Consider the following 19,030-nt stretch of genomic DNA (forward strand, 5'->3'; position numbering starts at 1 on the left):
TAACCGACTTCAGCCAGGTCACGATCTCGCGGTCCGTGAGTTCGAGCCCCGCGTCAGGCTCCGGGCTGATGGCTCGGAGCCTGGAGCCTGTTTCCGATTCTGTGTCTCCCTCTCTCTCTGCCCCTCCCCCGTTCATGCTCTGTCTCTCTCTGTCCCAAAAATAAATAAAAAACGTTGAAAAAAAAAAAAAAAAGAAAGACAAAGATGATGGAAGTGGGGGGTCAGTGCTCTAGACTGAAGGAGACTGGAGACACACAACAAATGGCATATGCTTGTCCCTTGATCAGCTCCTGGAGCAAATCAAGAAAAATTGCGAACAATCATAAAAAATGTAAAGATGAACTAAAAACTAGAAAATATTGAAACAATAATACATACTGGCTGATGATAATCATGTTGCTGGTATACAGGAGAATAACCTTGTTTTAAAGAAATATATATTAAAATATCTAGGGATAAAGAATCATGATGTATGCAGTTTTATTTTCAAATAGCTCAAAAATTGAAAATGTGGCAAAATGTCAGCAACTGGCAACAGGTGGCCTTTGTACTATTCTTTTAACTCTTTTAGAGATTTAAATTATTTTCAAAATACATGGAAATGAAAACAATATGTAAAATGCGTAGCAACGTGCGAGTTAAATACCAAGTACCAAGAGTTCACCTCTGGTATGATGCCCTGGATCTCACATTTTCTGACAAGTTCTGATGATTCAGCTTTCCCTAAAACCCCAGTAAATGACACCCCTAATTTATTTCAGAAACCCAGAGTTGATTTCTCTATACCTCACAGAGTCATAAAAAAAGGTTGAAATATATGTAATAACTTTCTTTTTATGATAGGAATATAAAATAAATATAATATTTTTTGCATCAAAGTGATTTTAAAATATTTTGAAAGAGTAAGTATCTGTTATATATATGAAACATTTTCTCATATGCTATAGAGATGAGCCCTATACAAACTCATAACTGGAGGCCTGAAATATAACTTAATTTTATTGCTATGAAACTAAATAAATTCCTCCTTTTATCCATTCATAGACAAGTGCATACCATCTTCTGGCAATGATTCCCACAGAATGGTAAGGCAGATAAGTAGACAGGATGAATATATTACCCCTCCATATATCCTACAGGGAAAAATGTTGTGCAATAATAAAGTCCCAGTTACAGATAAAACTATTAAGCAGGACACATAAAATTATAATTATCTAAAAGCCTCAGTAAACAAGTACCTTTTATGGCATAACAACAGCTAACATCAATGACAAGAGAAAGTATGAGAAGAAAGCCATGGTAAAGATCAGTCACCAAATTCCTTTGCTCAAAAATGGTTAAAATTCCGCCCATAATTTTGCCTGCAAAAAGTAAAATCACATTAAAAATAAAAGACCAACATTTAAAGGAGCCACTTAATCCTGGTGGAGACAGGTTATCAGGTACATCATCATCACTATCATATTTGCCAATTAATTATAAGTCAACTCTTGTGTATAATACTCTTATTTTTAACGAAGTCCCGTTATATAAGGAAAAATAAAAATTATTATGCGACTTGTGGTATAGTTTAAGAGGGTTATATGCAATTCTGGAGAAATACTGCAATTCAAAAGAATACATTTATTTATTCATGTTTCAGGTCTTCTGAATGACAAACTTGAGGTTGGGACTGTATCTTCAAAATATTAGTCCTACATATAACAAAATCCCTGGCTTATACAAACTCAGTAAGCAGTTGTTTAATCAGGAAAATAATAATTAATCCATTGTTAACAGAATTTCATTCATCTCAGATTTAATATAAAAAGTTTTGTAGAGAAGCACAATAGAAGATTTTGAGAATTTAAGTTTTTGCAGAGGCTAAATTGGAAGCTCTCCTGTGCTTAATAGAAAAGTTCAGAACTATGTAAATTTTATCATATGGTGTTTTATTTCTAAACACTTCCTTTAATCTTCTTTCATAATACTTTAAAGCTACTCTTGTCAATATGTTGAAACCTCTCTCCTGCCCTTGAATCTGAGTGAGCCTTTAACTGTGTCCAGTGGGATGATGGGACTACAGTCACAGTACAGGAAAACGGACGTCAACAAGTGGTCTCTGCTTATGTTACAGACACCTCTGCAGTCCTGAACTCTGTACAAATCACGATAATAATCACTATGAAGTCTTCAAGAACAGAGACTCTACTGAATTCATATTGAGACTTGCCCTCACTATCAGAACAAAGCTATATATGACAGAGACCCCTGGCTGCTTTTGATAAATGAAATCAGTGAACAGGAAAAAGGTAAGCAACATAGTGACAGAGTCCAAATAGTAGAATCCTAATTCTACGTACTACATGCAGAGTAGACTTCTGTTCTCATTTTTACATGATTCTATAAAATAAGATTTTAGTCCAGTAGACAGTATACTTTATTAAGCACTAAAATCTGTATGACAAAAAATAACAGAGAGCATATATATGATTTTTAACTATGTCTAGCTGTGCATTTTAAGGATTTGTACCATGTGTGTGACATTTCTAATTTTATAAAACCATTTGACATGTGATTTAATGTTCTGTAAAGGAAAACACTGAATGAATAAGAGGCTGTGTTCTTCCAGTGACCGCGCCAGCCAAAATAATTTATTTAGAGACTTTATGAAATGCAGTGGTTTTTTTTTTTTTTGTTTTTTCTTTTCTTTTCTTTTCTTTTAATGGATTGAGTTTCCATGTAATGCCCTACAGTGATAATGAACTGAAACAGTTCTTCCGTTTCAGTTGCTTACCGGAACACCAGGAATGACTTAAGCATTATGGGAAATAGAAAAGAAATAATATCTTATCTGTTTAAGAAGATTTCTCCAAATCTAAAATTGTATTTTTATTATTTAAGGAACTTTTGTGCAAGAATGGTAATCATAATTTAGAGTTAACATTGTGTAGTTTCTTGGCTGTGACCCCTTATTACCTAGCATTCCTTCCCCATCAGGATCCAAAACCAAGCTGCTGATGGTCACCATTTCCCACCAAACACTCATCCTCCTGACATCAAGAAATTCCTGAGTATGATTTACTGTTTCTGTAATGTGGCATCACAGAACACTTGGTGGGAGAAGGAAGGGGAAGGGAAGAGAACTGTGCTGATCATTCACAGAACTCTCACTTCAAATGAGATTCCAGTGGTCCCGTCCTGGCCATTGTTCATGGTGTCAGTGAGTTGATCACTGACAGAATTCACTTAACAGATAAAACGAAACCCAAATACTCCTCATAAATCAGATTAATATCTAGAAACTTCATTGGCAGGATGATGGATCTTAAGTCCTGACCATTATTTTATGCACAGAAGTGGATACCAGTTAAATTTTTTAACATGGTTGGACCCTCTCTGTTACATACATGTACATGCACATGTATACACACACACCAGTCACCTGGTAGGTGGAAAGAAGGCAGTAAGAAAATAATGAAGATACATCTACCAAATAAGACAAATTCCTAATAAGAAATGAAGTGTAGCAGAAAAACCTTAGGGAGCAAGGGGAAAACAGATGGTGAAAGATGAATGACAACAGTAATGAAAATGACAATGATGTGAATAAAAAAACAATGAAAATAATAATGAACATTTCTTTGTAAGATACATCTCATCTAAGGAACTCACAAGAGGCTTATCCTATGAAAAATGGGTTGCAGATAAACAATTCCTCATGCGGGAAACCTTGTCAATAATGGTAAGAAGCAGCATGGCCTGTTGGACAGGAAGATGAGAAGAAAGAAAGAACTCATTTTTAAAAGGTACGAAACCAACATGGGTTATTAAGTTTGAAGCAAAATCAACATTTATTTATCAGTGCTTAGAAAAAGGAGGAATGGTCCATTAAAACAGTTCAATAGTTTCTACTTCCTGCTGAAAAAAAAATGGAATTTCTTTCCATAAACTGCAACTCAATTGGCAGATAGACATTAGCCATACTCAACTATCTGTGTCTTCTTAAACACATCAAGATCCTTCACGTCTCCATGGCTTTATATTCATGCATGCTCTTCCTCCCAAACTGCAGTTGGTGGAAAAAGCTCTCTCTGGACTACATACAACTTTTCTGTAAAGGGCCAGATAGTAAATATTTTAGGCCTTATAGGCCATGCGATCTCCAACAACTATTCAAATCTGTTGTACCAGGGAGGCAGCTTTCAGAAACAAATAAGCTAATTAGTATGTCTATGTTCCAATAAAACATTATGTGTGAACACCAAAGTTTAAATTTCACAAAATTCTGTATGTCAAGAAAATATTTTTCTTTTTGTTTTCCTAATAATCATTTGGAAAATGTAAAAACACATTCTGAGACAGTAGGCAATACAAAAACAGACTGTAGGCCATATTTGGCCGGTAGACTGTAGTTTGCTGATCTCTGATCTAAACAATTTCATGGCCAAGCACTCCTTTGTTTTCTTTCAGAGTACTTTTTTTATATTATGCCATTGTTTGTATTACTCATCTCTAAATCCACCACTTCTTACAAACCATGAACTCCTTAAAATCATCAACTACTGCAAGCATATAGTGGTTAAGAACATAGAGTGTGGAGCCAGACTTACTAGGTTGGACTTCAAGTTCCAATACTGTAGTATGAGCTTCAAAAGCATTTTTAAGCTCTCTGTGCCTCTGTTATTCATTTGTTAAAAATAAAATGAGAGTAATAATTGTCCATATAACACAAAGTTGTTTTGAAGTATGCTTAAAACATGATGCCAACCTAAATTTGTTTAAGAGTTCTAGCAAATTTGTACTGGGAAGTGAGAACCTTTTGAAAAATTATAGTATGCAAACTTCTATCATCAGTTTATCTACTATAGAAAGTAATACACAATAGGTGTTGAATAAGTACTTTTTGTGTTGAATGATTTTTTTTTTTTAATTTAACTATTTTCTCTTCCTTCTCACAGAGGTTAGCCTATTTGTGTGTGTGTTGGGAAGGGGGAGTAAAAGAGGTAAACACACATATAATTTACATAGTAAAAGTTGAATATTATAAAGTTTTTTTCAATATGTAGATGGTATTTTTATACTCTCACGATTTATTTGCATGAGCAGAGATGTCCGTCTAGAGCACAGAGGTCATTATTTATTTACTCTTTTGGGAAACTTCCATTGAACCTGTATTCTATGCCAGGATGTATTGTTAGAATGAAGAATATGACGTGGTATCAGTCACCAAAAAGTGTGTTGTTTTGTGGTTGAGACAGACTCATAAACTAATGGTATCAATAAAATGCAAAGGTGACTATTAAATGCAGAAGGAAGTGAGCATGTGAGTGATGTACCCAGGAAATCAGGGAACACAGCAAAAAGATGTTTTTTTAATAAATGAGTTGATAATTGAATGAAGTATTGCAGATAAAGAGGATCTGTCACACTGACAGGTGAGTTTTCCAAGAAGAGGAGCAGCTTTCACAGGAACACACAAATGCATTCAGTAGCATGGCTTTTTCAGACAACAACAGAAACAACAAGCAGAGTAAGGGGAAGAGATCAAGTTAAGGTTAGTAACCCATCATGGGATCGAGATAAAGAGATCAAGATAAAGTTAGTATCCCATCATGGAATGTATGATATGGCATAATAAGGACTTTGAGCTTTATTCTGATGGCAAATTGAAATCATAAGGGTTTTCAGAAGGGGAACAGATTTAAGTACCCAAGGAAAACGACTCAGTTTCTAGAATCGCCATCTCTGTGTTTCAATTTTCACGTCACATTGAATGTGTTTAACTCAATCTAGTATCTGAGTTAAATCTAATTTTTATTTCCTTCTATAGAATATAATAGACTATTGTCTAGTTACTGGTATATATGATTTAAATGATATGCTGTAAAATATAATTAATAGTATATTATTCAAATTTTCATTAAGTTGTCTAAATACAAAGCAGTGACATCTTTTCAGAGTGACAGTCGCCTGAAAAACACAAGCTTCATATTCCAGTACTTAAGACAGATGTAGACTCTCACTATTTTAAAGCAAAAATACACTAATGATGAATAATTTGTATTAGAACACTAATTTTGTATCACTTTTTTATTTACATTCTAGTTAGTTAACATATAGTGTAATATTAGTTTCAGGAGTAGAATTTAGTGATTCATCACTTACATAGCCCAGTGCTCATCACAACAAGCACCTTCCTTTTATTAACATTATTTTTCCTAGGGAAATCTTCATGATTGTGGTTTCAACTTAATCAACACATTATTATTCACATAATGGGAATATTTTAATATCTTGGATATATCAGTTTGATTTCATATGATTAACTATACATTTTCTAAAAGTTTTATGAAATGTAAATATTTGTGTGTTTTCACCCATTCTTACTAAAATTAATATAATAACACACATGACTCCTAATATTTCAAAGAACATGATGGACTTATCAACATGCCCTAATTTTTTTTCTGGACCCTAACTTGCACATTTTCTCTTGCAAGTTTTCAAATTTAATACTGACTCATATTTGCCCTCTATGTCCAGTATGAGAACAAAAACAAATAAAGGAAAACAATAAAATCCCTTTGTTCCTGCTCTTGAGTTTCCTATCAAGATTAATGATACTACCATATATCCCGATGGGAGAAGCTAAGCCATATGATCAACATTTCAAACTCTCTGGCTGCCTCCTTCCTTTCACTCGAGGGATAGAGTGCACATTATTCTTAGAAAGGACCATGCCCTTCCACTACAAACACAAGCACTTCTCAGAGTAGACAAAATGATAAAAATCAAATTACTTCTAATCTTCCTTTATATTGCCAACACTACAATCCATCCCTTCAGCCCCTGAGCAAAGGGGAAATGGCTACACGCACTACACAAAGCTGTCTGATTGACATGGTGCATGGCGGTAAGTCTCCATCAGCAGATTCCCTTAAACAAGAAACACCCTTGAATGCCTCAATTTCTCTAAATATAGGAAAAAGGCAGGAAGGGAATGGAGGAAGGTGAGTTTTAACCTTAATTTTAAATAACTGACAATATGCATTACAACAAGCAACTGAAGGCTGATTTCATGCTGTCTTAGATGACTGCCTGATTGGAGCCAAGGTTAAAACTGCATGGCCCTAGTGAGCCTATAATCTTCACAGCAGTGGTAAGAATATTTCCACCAATTAGTCTGCAGAAAGAATTATATTTTATAGGTTAACATAAAAAGGCAGCTCAACATTTTTACTCAACTGAAATAGTCTTTTGGTAGTTGTTTTTATTTAGTTTTAACTTCAATATATGTTGCACAAATTGTAAGGAAGAAATGATTGGCAATCATTTTTTGTTTTCAGTCAGGGATATAGGATCCTGGCCTAAAATTTTCTTCTACTTCAACAAAATAGTTCCACATTCCATCAAAGTCCAAGATCCGTCTACTGCTATCTCCTTCACATATCTTTTTTCTCTTCCATCCCTCCTTTGCTATTGTTCTCGTTCAGATCTGCACTTCGATTTACTTCAAATATAGACATTGTATCCTAACTTGTCTGTCTGCCTCCCTTTTATCATGCACTTCAACCTCTACCGCTAAGGCAGACAGACATTCTGAGTCAGGCAGGATCATTCCCCTTCCAGAAACCTCACTGTAGTTCACTTTCTTTAGCATTACTTTCACAGACCCTTGTAATTAGGCTGCAAAGGTGGCTTTAGGTCTATTTGCTAATGCATTTCTTTCCAAACTTCCTGCTCTGGTCAGCTCATAACCTATCATCCCACAAATAATTCCTTGACTCTGTACTTTTGTTAATCAGGTGCTATCTCTCAACATAAAATTACTCTGTCCTTCTTGCTAACCCTTTCATCGTCAAAAGGTCACCTGGGACACTACAACCTTCACAAAGCTATCTGTAATCTTGTCCAAAGACAGAACACCTTCATCTCTACCCCCATGTGATGCTTAATATTTTGCGTCAACTTGGCTGGACCATGGTGCCTAGATATGTGTTCAAACATTCTGGATGTGTCTATGAGGGTATTTTTGGATAAGATTAACATAAATAAGTGAACAAAATGCAAACAGGTTGCCTTCCATAATGTGGGTTAATCAGTTGAAGGCCTGAACAAAACAAAATATTGACCTCCCCTGAGCAACAGTGAAAGCTACAGCCTGACAGCCAGCAAACTTGAGCTCCATCACTGGCTTTTCTCTGGGCTTCCAGCCTGTCAGGTCAATCTACAGATTTTTGATTCCCCAGCCTGAGTAATTACATGAGCCAACTTCTTAAAAATAAATATATTTATATACAGAAATATACACACGTCTTACTGTTTTGTTCCTCCCCTCTGGAGAACCAAAAGATACCCCACAAAGTGCTACTGCCATCTACAAGTTAGCTTATACTTCCTTTAGTTAAGAGTGTCTAGGCCTTCCTGGCCCACTTGATGACAAATCAAGTGGCAAAGAAACCACATTTTACTGTCTTTATGGGTACCCCTACAAAACTGTCTGACACATCCTAGGAACTCAGTAAGTATTTAATTAACTGAATCAATCCATATGGACATTGAATACAACTTTAAAAAGGTACCTATATTAAAATGAATATTATATGATTATTTCCCTTTGTCTTAGAAGTCCTCAGAGACTCCATTTGCTTGGGTCACTCTGGGTCTGCCTTTGCACAAAGTACTAAAAAATCACTAGCTTGAAATGTCATTAATTGAGCCAATGATCCTCGTTAGCACAAAGGCAATCTATGTATAAACCAACAGAACAATATTACTATCCTTTCAAAAGGTTCCCTAATCTTGTATTATCCTCACTGTTTTGTTCATTAATTAGTTCTCTAATCAACTGATTATCTGTTAAGCACTCATTTAATTACCTTACGTGTAGGTACTGGTTACACTAAGGGCTTTTGAAGGTTTTACTCTCACAGTCTAAGAAAATTATCATTGTAGTGACTTTGACTCAAACACCACATGAAGAAAAAAATATGCTTATAGGGAAAATATTCAAATATGTCAACATTGACAATTGTAATATATTAAATTGTGAACACAAATGCCCACACAGATGTGCAAAAATGGTAATGAACCTCAGCTTGTTACAACTTTAGTAGGGTACATTGCTCCTGAAACATGACTCTGTATATGAATCACCTGGAGATCTTGTTAAAATGCAGATTCTGACTGAGTTGACTGAGGTTTGAACTCTCTAACAAGCTCCCTGGTGGTGCCTTGAGCTGTTCCCAGACCACATTTTTGAGTATCAAGAGTTGAGACTGTAGAATCCAGAAAAAAAAAAATCATTCAGTATTTCAGCTTTTGCTTCTAAGTAGTAATGTCAAGCAATTGGAGATTTATGGTTCCCCACATTTTTATTAATAGAAAAAATTTCCTACTACTTATCACACAGGTTATTCACTTATCCAATTATTTTCCTATGTCTCTACTCTGTGTATGACCGTTGGCTAGGTAGTAGGTCCGAATGTGTACGTGAGTGTGTCTGTGTGTGTGTGTGCGTGTGTGTGTGTGTGTGTGTGTGTGTGTGTGTGTGTGTGTGTAGCAGAAGGAAGAATAAAGATCATGAGGGAAGGTTTACAATAGATCCTGGCTCTGCTTTCATATCGGGTACAATCAATCTAAAGCGTTACCAAACAACTTAACCATATAATGAAGCAGACAGAAAACCTGAGTACCTAGAGATGCATGAAGTAGAGAAGTATGTGTGGAGTGGGTTAAATTATATGCAAAAGTTAGGGTGAACAAAATTTTAAGTCATTTTTGAAAGACATGGGAGAAGACAGATTTTCAAATAGACAATCAGAAGTTGTTACTAAGTACTAATGGAAGTAAAAATTAGCAGATGTAAAGATCAAAGAATGCAGGTGAGCACAGATTACCTTCATTGTGATGTAGAAGAAAATAAGGGCAAGTATAATTTACACATGTGAAAAAGATAGGATAAGACACTGAGAGAAAGAGGAACATGGACTCTCTTTGATATGGGCTATCCCCAGTTAAATAAATCCATCGTGGAAAAATAGAAACATTATCACGTGTATACAATGATACCATTAAAGAATGCATGTAGAAGAAAAATGGGAGCATTTAAAAGTTGATAAATGGCGGCAGTGGAGGAGAAAGAAAGTGAACTGGGAATTCTTATTGTACAGAATTTTTAATGTGATAGACTAAAGCCTATTTTATGCTTTTTACTTTATTTTTAAAAGAAAATATCTAAAAAGTAAAAATTAGTAAATCTTCATCTTGCTAAAACACAGAAATAAATTATCAAGTTGTAGAGTAACCACAAGATTAACCTCAGAAGAGTTGATAACAATCACTGATGTGTACCCTGGAGAAAAGAAAGAGGAGTGAAATACCATTTTTCACCTTACTAAATGGTACCCAAGTGCTTTGGGAGACAGCCAGATGCAGTCCAACATGTAGTAGCTCCCTGAGGAGGGAGCCAGGAGTCCCAAGTGTGACGACTCTCTGTAGTGAACACACACTATATCAGATTATGTCACTGTGACTATTTAAGCAAATGCTTAAGGGTTTAGCATTTGAAATATATGGAAGTTTATCTAGAATTAATCCATCTTAAAAGAAAATGTAGAGCATTTCACTAAAACTTTCATTACTTAAAACATGAGTTAAAACAGTATTCTAAGAAATAGGACCTAAATTATTTTAGAAGCCGCAATATATAGTAACCTTATAATTAGAGATACGATAAGCTGATAATATCAAGGATGTAGATTTAATTTTTATAAGATAACCAGGGATAACAAAGAATGTGTCATTTTCTACATAGTTCAGGGAGAAAAAAAAAGTACTCTGATTTTAAATGATTAATGCAAACAATTTAACAAATTACCACAGCTTAATTTAAGAATATTAAAATTCTTTTCCTTAATATTTTTAATGTTTTCCCTTCTAGCTGAAGACCTAATCAAAGTTAGTGTACTGAATTTAGTCTTTATGTATCTTTAATCACATATTCTGAAATGCTTCCTTAGCCTTTTAATAATTGCAAAGTGGTACTTCAGATACGCATATCCATATTCACAGAAAATATATACTGAGTTATTTTGAAGGCATGATAACTGAAAATTACTCTCAAGTGGTTCAGGGAAAAAAAAAGTGTATGTGTATATGACAGAGAGAGAGAGAGAGGAGAGAGAGAGAGAGGAGAAAGAGCGGTAGAGATAAAGGACCTAAAGAAATTTTTTACTTGTAACTTCTCATGTTTGAAATTATTTCAAAATAAAAATTTTTAAAAAGAACAAGAACATTACTTATAAATCTTGATAAATCATATTAGATGGTATGGGCTCTTATGAAAGTCAGGAATATAGAGTGGAAGTTGAGAAGATGTCTAGATTCTCAAGCAAGATTTCTCAAGGAAGGATGCTATTTGTTCAGGGCCTGAATAAATCTGAGTCCAGGAACTCCTTAAAATTGTATGCATAAATTTGTGAATGAGTTGTTTTTTTTTTTCCTGGAAGGACAAGCCACCATTTTCCTTGGACGTTCAAAGAAATGTGTGGTCCTCAAAAGCTTGGAAATTACTGCATTAATTTCTGTTCATCAAAAGATACCTTAAATAAGCAGAAAAGCTGGAATACAAACCAGGAGAAGAAATTATAATTGTCATTAACATATGTAAATAACAAAAGACTAAAAGAATATGCAAACAAAAGAATATATAGAACACAGCTGCCAATCAATACTAAATCAAGAATCTAAATCAAAAAATGGGTATAGGACATTAACCTGTATTTCAAAAAAGAGGAAACATGGCAAATACACATTGGAAGATCGGTTTCATCTTCTCATTAGCAATCAGAGAAGTGCAGATCAAGACCACTATGAGGTGTCATCTACACAAATTAGACGGGTGGAAAGGAAAAAAAAAATACACCAACAATACCAAGTACTAAAGAGGATATATGGATTTGCAGTATTCCGTAGAAAGTTGGGAGTATAAAGTTGTATAACTATGTTTGAAAACACATTATCTTATAAAGTTAAAGAATCAAACACTCCATGATCCAGTAATCACATTTCTAGGCATAGATCCAAGAGAAATCTTTATACGCATATATACGGAAACATGTAGAAGATTGTCCATACCAATACTGTCAACAACAACAAAACTAATACAACTCAAATGCCATGTGAAATACCAGAAAATATATGTACTCATCTCTGCTCCCAGTTCCTGGCACAGAGCTCCTAAAATTTGCAATCTCCTAAATGATAAGAGCACTAAGAGCGTCTTTTGGTCTTTGACTCTGGTTCTTACCTCAGAGCTCCTAAATCTCTTGGAATTTGCTGAGTGACAGGACTACCCCTTATTCTAATGAGGCAGCTCTTCTTAGGCTTCTGGAGAGCTTCAGAATGGGGGCTGGCCACCACAGACACCAAGCCACGTTTAAAGCTTGGGACTTTCAACTCCACCCCTCTCTACACCAAGTGGGAAAAAGCCTGGAGATTGAGTTAATTACTGATCATGCCCACGTGATGAGGTCCCCATCAACATCCCACAAGTACGGGATTCTGAGACAGTCTAGGTTGGTGAAGAGATGGAAGTGTTAGGAAAGTGGCAGACTCAGACAGGAAATGGATGCTCTACACTCCTCCCAACATGTTCTGACCCATGCATCTCTGCCATCTAGTTGTACCTGAGTTATATCATTTTATAATGATCTGGCAACCCAGTAAATTTATTTTCCTGACTTCTGTGAGCTATTCTAGCAAATTAATCAAACTTGAGGGTGAGGTTGTAGAATTTTTTATTTACAGTCAATTGGTCAGAAGCACAGATAACCTAGACTTGGAATCGGCATCTGAAGCAGGGGTTTGGAGGGGAGGGTGGGAGTGGGGACTGAGCCGTTAACGTGTGACATGTGGCACCATCTCCAGGTAGACAGTATGAGAACTGAGTTAAATTGTAAGACATTCAGCTGGTGTTGCAGAACTGCTTGATGTGTGGAGAACACACACAGTAGTGTAGATATAGTAGTGTGAGAGTAAAGGAAACATACAGGATGAGTCTAGTTTCCGCCCCCCCCCCAATAAATGACAATATTCAAGAGAAATTATAATATCCAGTTTCTGGGATGGTCCCCATGATCCTTGCTTCCTGGTACTCCCTGCCTTTGAGTAATCCCCTCACATACTGAATCAGTCACCTATATGACCAACAGACTATGAGCGAAGTGATGATACATGACTTCATGGTGAGGACATTAAAGACATTACAACTTTTGCTTGGGTCTCTTAGATAGCTTGCTCTATAAGAAATCATCTGACATGTTGTGAGAGCACTTAAGCCTCTCCATTTAGAGGCCTACATGGACAGGACTCAGTTAGCCAGCACCAACTTATTAAACATGTGACTAAGTCACTCTGGAAGTGGATCATCCAATCCTAAATCAAGACTTCAGAAGATTACAATCCAGCTGAAATCCAACTCTAAATTCATGAGACCTTGACCCCAGCCTTCCAACTGAGCTGGTTTCAAATTCCTGACCCTGGATTTCTACCAGAAATCAGGAGATAAAAGATTTCGGGGCGCCTGGGCAGCTCAGTCGGTTAAGTGGCTGACTTCGGCTCAGGTCATGATCTCGCGGTCTGTGAGTTCGAGCCCTGCGTCGGGCTCTGTGCTGACAGCTCAGAACCTGGAGCCTGTTTCAGATTCTGTGTCTCCCTCTCTCTGACCCTCCCCTGTTCATGCTCTGTCTCTCCCTGTCTCAAAAATAAATAAAACATTAAAAAAAATTAAAAAAAAAAGATTTTGTTTTAATCTACGAAATGTTAAAGTTACTTGAGGGGTGCCTGGGTGGCTCAGTTGGCTAAGTGTCCAACTCTTCATTTCAGCTCAGGTCATGATCTCATAGTTCCTGAGATTGAGCCTGTGTCAAGTGCTGCACTGACAACAGAGAGAATACTTGGGATTCTCTCTCTCCCCCTCTCTCTCTGCCCCACCCCCACACTCACTCGCTTGCTCTCTCTCTCTCAGAATAAATAAATACACTTTAAAGGTACTTGATAAGCATAAATAAATACCTAAGGAAAATTAAATTATGGTAATTTTTAAAAAATTCAAATCCACTAAAACTAAACAAATATTGCTAAATGTACATTCTATAAAACTGTTTTAAAAGCAATGAAAAATCAATGACATCATTTACTTTGTGTGAACAAAGGAAATGGGATTAAGTAGTAGAGGAGTCAATAAGCACATATAAATTATTAGCAATGGTCTAATTGCTAGTGTTTTCATAAATGATCATTAAATTAATAATTGAATTTAATTTTAAAAATCCATGCATGGAACAAAAGTTAGAGTGTTTCCTCATCCAGGGATTATGATCAATTGAATTCAGTGAACTGAAGACCCACTGGGAGTTTCTGAGTGACACAGCAGGAAGAAAAACCATTACTCTGAGCCAGACTTCCTTTCCAACTTCCATAAAATATTAGCCGCTAGAGGTTGGCTGTTAAAAAACATAAAAAATGAACATGGAAAAATATAATACCTTAGTTTTCCCTAGGATAGAAACATATGGAGTTGTGAGAATTTAATATGGCCCATCATTTAAGCACCTACTTTTAACTTTTTCTAATGTTTATTAGATTCTTAACAAAAAAGACAGACACTCTTCCTGATGAGAAAAAGAAGATCCTGCTCCTCCTCTGGGAAGAGGATGGTAGTGAAGGGATGGGCAGAATAATGAGATTTACCTTGTTGACAGAACCTTCTAGACTCAAGATGGTGCCACAACTGCCGGGGTGCCACATCAGCAAATGCAAACTTAGGTAACTTTCATGTCCTTACAAATGCTTTCATGACCAGAAACACAGTATATCCTGTCAGCCAATCCACAAACACCGAGACAACTCTGGGCTTTCTCTCCTCAAACAAGGTTGACTGTGTGGCCTAAGCCAGTCAGGAATATTCCCTTTTGCTGTGTTTGTTCTTTATTCCTTATCCTATAAAGGCTTGATGCCTCCCACCCAATTTTTCAGTGTTCCATTAGAAGACTGTCTACTTCATGAAGTATTCAAGTTTTTCTGCCTCACCTAAAGTGTCTTCTTTAAACACCTTTTTTTGGGGGGGGGGGGCGCCTGGGTGGCTTAGTCGGTTGAGCATCTGACTTTGGCTGAGGTCATGATCTTGTGGTCTGTGGGTTTGAGCCCCGCATCGGGCTCTGTGCTGACAGCTCGGAGCCTGGAACCTGCTTCCAATACTGGGTCTCCCTCTCTCTCTGCCCCTCCCCCTCTCATGCTCTCTCTGTCAAACATAAATCAACATTAAAAAAAATAAAATAAATAAAAACACCTTTTTTTTTTTAACTTTTTCATCATGAGGAATGGGATTGGAAGCCAGGCAGGATGAAATGTGCACAAGTGCCCATTGCGCCCTATGGACTCACTGAGTCTCTCATTTGTACAGAGGGCATGGGTGAGTGACTCAGGTTTGAGCTCTGCCTAAGGGCATTCAGCCATCTGGTCCAAGCAAAGTTTGTTTAAAAAAAAAAAAAAAAAAGTTCCCATAAAGGTTCTGGGTCTTGGAAAGACCCCAGGGTAGTTATAATAGGAAAGAGTTGGGGTACCTGGGTGTCCAGTCAGTTAAGTGTTCATCTCTTGACTTAGGCTGTCATGATCTTCTGGTTTGTGGTATCAGGCCCAACGCCAGTGTCCACACTGACAGTACAGGACCTGCTTAGGATTCTCTCTCTGCCTCTTTCCTGCTTGCATGCATTCCCTCTCCCTCTCCCCTCCTTCTGTCTTTCTAAAAATGAATAAATCAACACAAAAAAATGAAGAGTATGCAACAGGTGGAAACTATTAGGGAACTCACAAAGCCTCAAGGCAACTCCATAGCCTAAAGTGCTGGGAGATTTGGGGATGCCATTAGGGCATCCATCACTATAAAGAAATCTCCTGAAAGGAATCATCTCTTGCTAATGGGAATTTCAGAGGACAAAGTCACAAAATTGGTGGGCACCAGTAAAATACTTAAAAGTAGTTTGACGGCTTACTACCTAAGTCTAAGATGGTCATTCTAGGAAGGATAAGTTGGTCACAAAATGAGGAATATCAATACTAGGTCACTGCCAATCTCAAGAAAATTTTCACGCAACCAAGTACACGGTAAAAAACCACAAAATCCCCAACTTAGTGGCACATTACTTTCAGGTATTAATTTGGTTCCAAGAGACCCCAGGCTTAGCTAAAGAAGTAGAATCCTAGAAGTTTCAAAGAACTGAGTGTGGACCTTTCAGCATATCTTCTTATTTTACGTCTAACAATTGTGGTCCCCAGAAGCTGTAGATATCAACAAAAACAGCAAAATATTACTAAGACAACCTAGAATTACAATGGCCATTATGGAGACTATTCCAATTAGACAAGATTGATCATTAAAGAAGTGCACTTAAAAGCAAGGTTTCCCAAATCAAACATATAGAATGGTATACCCATTTTATTTGGAATGCAGAAGCCTAAAGAAGGCTTCAAGATTTCAAAACATCTTCATTGAAAGATTCTTGGGAAAAGGCTAATGAAAAATGGAAGACACAAAAGGGACCTAAAACAAGACTGTAAGATTGACATGGCTCCTTCTATTCCCTTCTAACCTCCTTTACCTTAGTACTCAGTCTATCAATCCTCTATCTGAACTGTCTTTCCACCCTGGAGACAAGAATGTAAACCTAAGTCAAATCCTTGTGCACCAACTCAAACACCCCCATGTCAACCCCTAAAGGAGGGCCGCCATACAGGCCCCTATCAGAGTTGATGGGATTTTAAGGGATTCTCTGGTAAACTACTACCAGATATTTCCTTAAAGAGCCAAAGGGAAACCAAAATTAAAATCAATGGCCAACCTCTGGTGGATATCGGAGCTATATTCACTATTTAAACTCTACTCACTCAGGCCCCTGCCGATGGGATCCTAGGAAAATTGGCAGGAGCCAGCAAACACTGAGAATTATCACTGTCAGCTCTCCCAGCTCTCTGGAGTATTTGGTCAAGAAAGGAAGGTAAAATTTCTCAGTGTCCCTTCCTTTCAAAATTCGGATTCTTGTTAATTTGGTTTTGGGGTGCCTATTGGTTGTCAACCTTCTCTCTCTCGGGGACAACTATTGCCTTCTTGTCTTGTTTTGGTGTCCTGAGAACTTCCTGCCTGCCTGGGGCACACAGGTTGGCAGGTCTTGCAGATGCAGGCAGCTCAACTGTCAGGTTGGGGCTCAAGAATAAAGTACCACAGGAGCTCAAAGGAATATATGCACCTCAATGTTTACAGCAACATTATTTACAATAGCCAAATTATGGAATCCACACAAGTGGTCATAAATTGACAAATGGATAAAGAAAATGTGATATATGCAAACACACACACACACACACACACACACACACACACACACACACACAATGGAATATCACCCTGCCATAAAAAGGAATGAAATTTTGCCATTTGCAAGGACATGGATGGAGCTAGAGATTATCATGCTAAGTGAAATAAGTCAGTCGGAGAAAAACAAATACTGTATGATTTCACTGATATGTATGATGTAGGAATCAAAACAAATGAGCAAAGGGGAAAAAAGAGAGAGAGGCAAACCAAGAAACCAAGACTTTAACTATATAGAAAACAGATGGTGACCAGAGGGAAGGGGGTAGAGGGATGACAGAAGTAGATGATGAGGACCAGGTGTCGTATAGAAGCACTGAGTCACCATGTTGTACATCTGAAACTACTATTACGCTGTATGTTAACTGAAATTTAAGTAAAAAATTAAAAAAAATTGATGAAGGAAAAGACAACTTTTCCTTTGCTTTCAAAACTTAGCTATTTGACACAAGAGGCCCAGCTTTTGGCATATCTCAGCTTTCCCATGTCTTCTTAATAAGCCTCATCTTTTTTAACTTTCCATTTTAAGTGAGATAGATATATGACTCTTCCTTTCATTTGAATACTTCGAGGCCGCTGTAGGGTTATTAATTGGCCTAATTTCAATACTGCTAATATTTCAGGGAATAGGGAGGTCTGAAGAGAGAGACAGGAACCACCACTTGGTGGAGCACTCAGAACCCACACTTTCATCAATTAAGTTTGCCATCTTACATGGGCACAGTCTGTGGCTCCCCAGAGTAATTACAATAGTAACAGCAAAGATCACCCATCAAAGGTCACCATAACAAATTTAATAATAATGACAAAGTTTGAAATATTGTGAGAATAACCAAAAAGTGACAAAGAGACAAAAAAGTAAGAAAATGCTATTGAAAAAAATGGCACCAACAGATTTGCCTGACACAGGTTTGCCACAACCTTCAATGTGTAAAAAATGTAACATTTGCAAAGTGCGGTAAAGCAAAGTGCAATGAAGCAAAGCACAACAAATCAAGGTAAGCCTGTCTGCCCCTCTTTGGGATCATTTCTTGAACTGTTTGATTCTAGTACGTTTGGGTCTTGGGAACCCTGACTCAAAAGCATGCTCCAAACCATGGGCATTGTTTTGCTGCTAATAATTATTATTATTTCCCTAATATGCTGCATCATCTCAAAAATTTCAAATGCATGTAGGCAACCACTGACCAGCTGAACAGATCATCTCTCTCTGACTATAGTAACAAAAGGGAACAGACGAACTCTAAGAATAGGAGTTCCAGCTCCAAGAAAAGGAGTCTGACATCATCTCTTATGAACAATACACTGAGTCCCAAAGAGGCAATGATAACTGATAGGCACACCAAGACCTATATTTTGATCAAATTGTTTGAATGGTCAAAAGGACGATCAAATAGGTGGACTGTTGAAATAAAGTTCAGGTCCCAAGAAAAAGCACACCTGCCTCAGCTACAAGAAGCTAAACTTTGTGTCCTTGTAAATGATCTGTGTGACCAGAAACAATATATCCAGTCGGTCAATGCCCAAACACCAAGCCAACTCTGACCTTCTTACCCCAAATGAGGTGGACTGTGTAGCCCTAATTAATCAAATATCTTATATTGTTCTCTTCCTTAT

General features: G+C 36.9%; 1 long non-coding RNA gene across 4 annotated transcripts in view; it reads left to right on the top strand.

The window, feature by feature from the left end:
- Positions 1-19,030, top strand: part of LOC125923417 (uncharacterized) — a 75,510-nt gene that overhangs the window by 9,008 nt on the left and 47,472 nt on the right. For 3 of the 4 annotated variants that reach the window (XR_007458034.1, XR_007458033.1, XR_007458031.1), the window contains exons 2-3: positions 2,117-2,291; positions 3,631-4,804. This is a non-coding gene — a long non-coding RNA (uncharacterized LOC125923417). Of the gene's footprint in view, positions 1-2,116; positions 2,292-3,630; positions 4,805-19,030 lie in introns of those variants that run through there. The other variant, XR_007458032.1, reaches the window with a different exon arrangement.

The sequence above is a fragment of the Panthera uncia genome, chromosome B1 (assembly GCF_023721935.1).
Source record: "Panthera uncia isolate 11264 chromosome B1, Puncia_PCG_1.0, whole genome shotgun sequence".
NCBI lineage: Eukaryota > Metazoa > Chordata > Mammalia > Carnivora > Felidae > Panthera > Panthera uncia.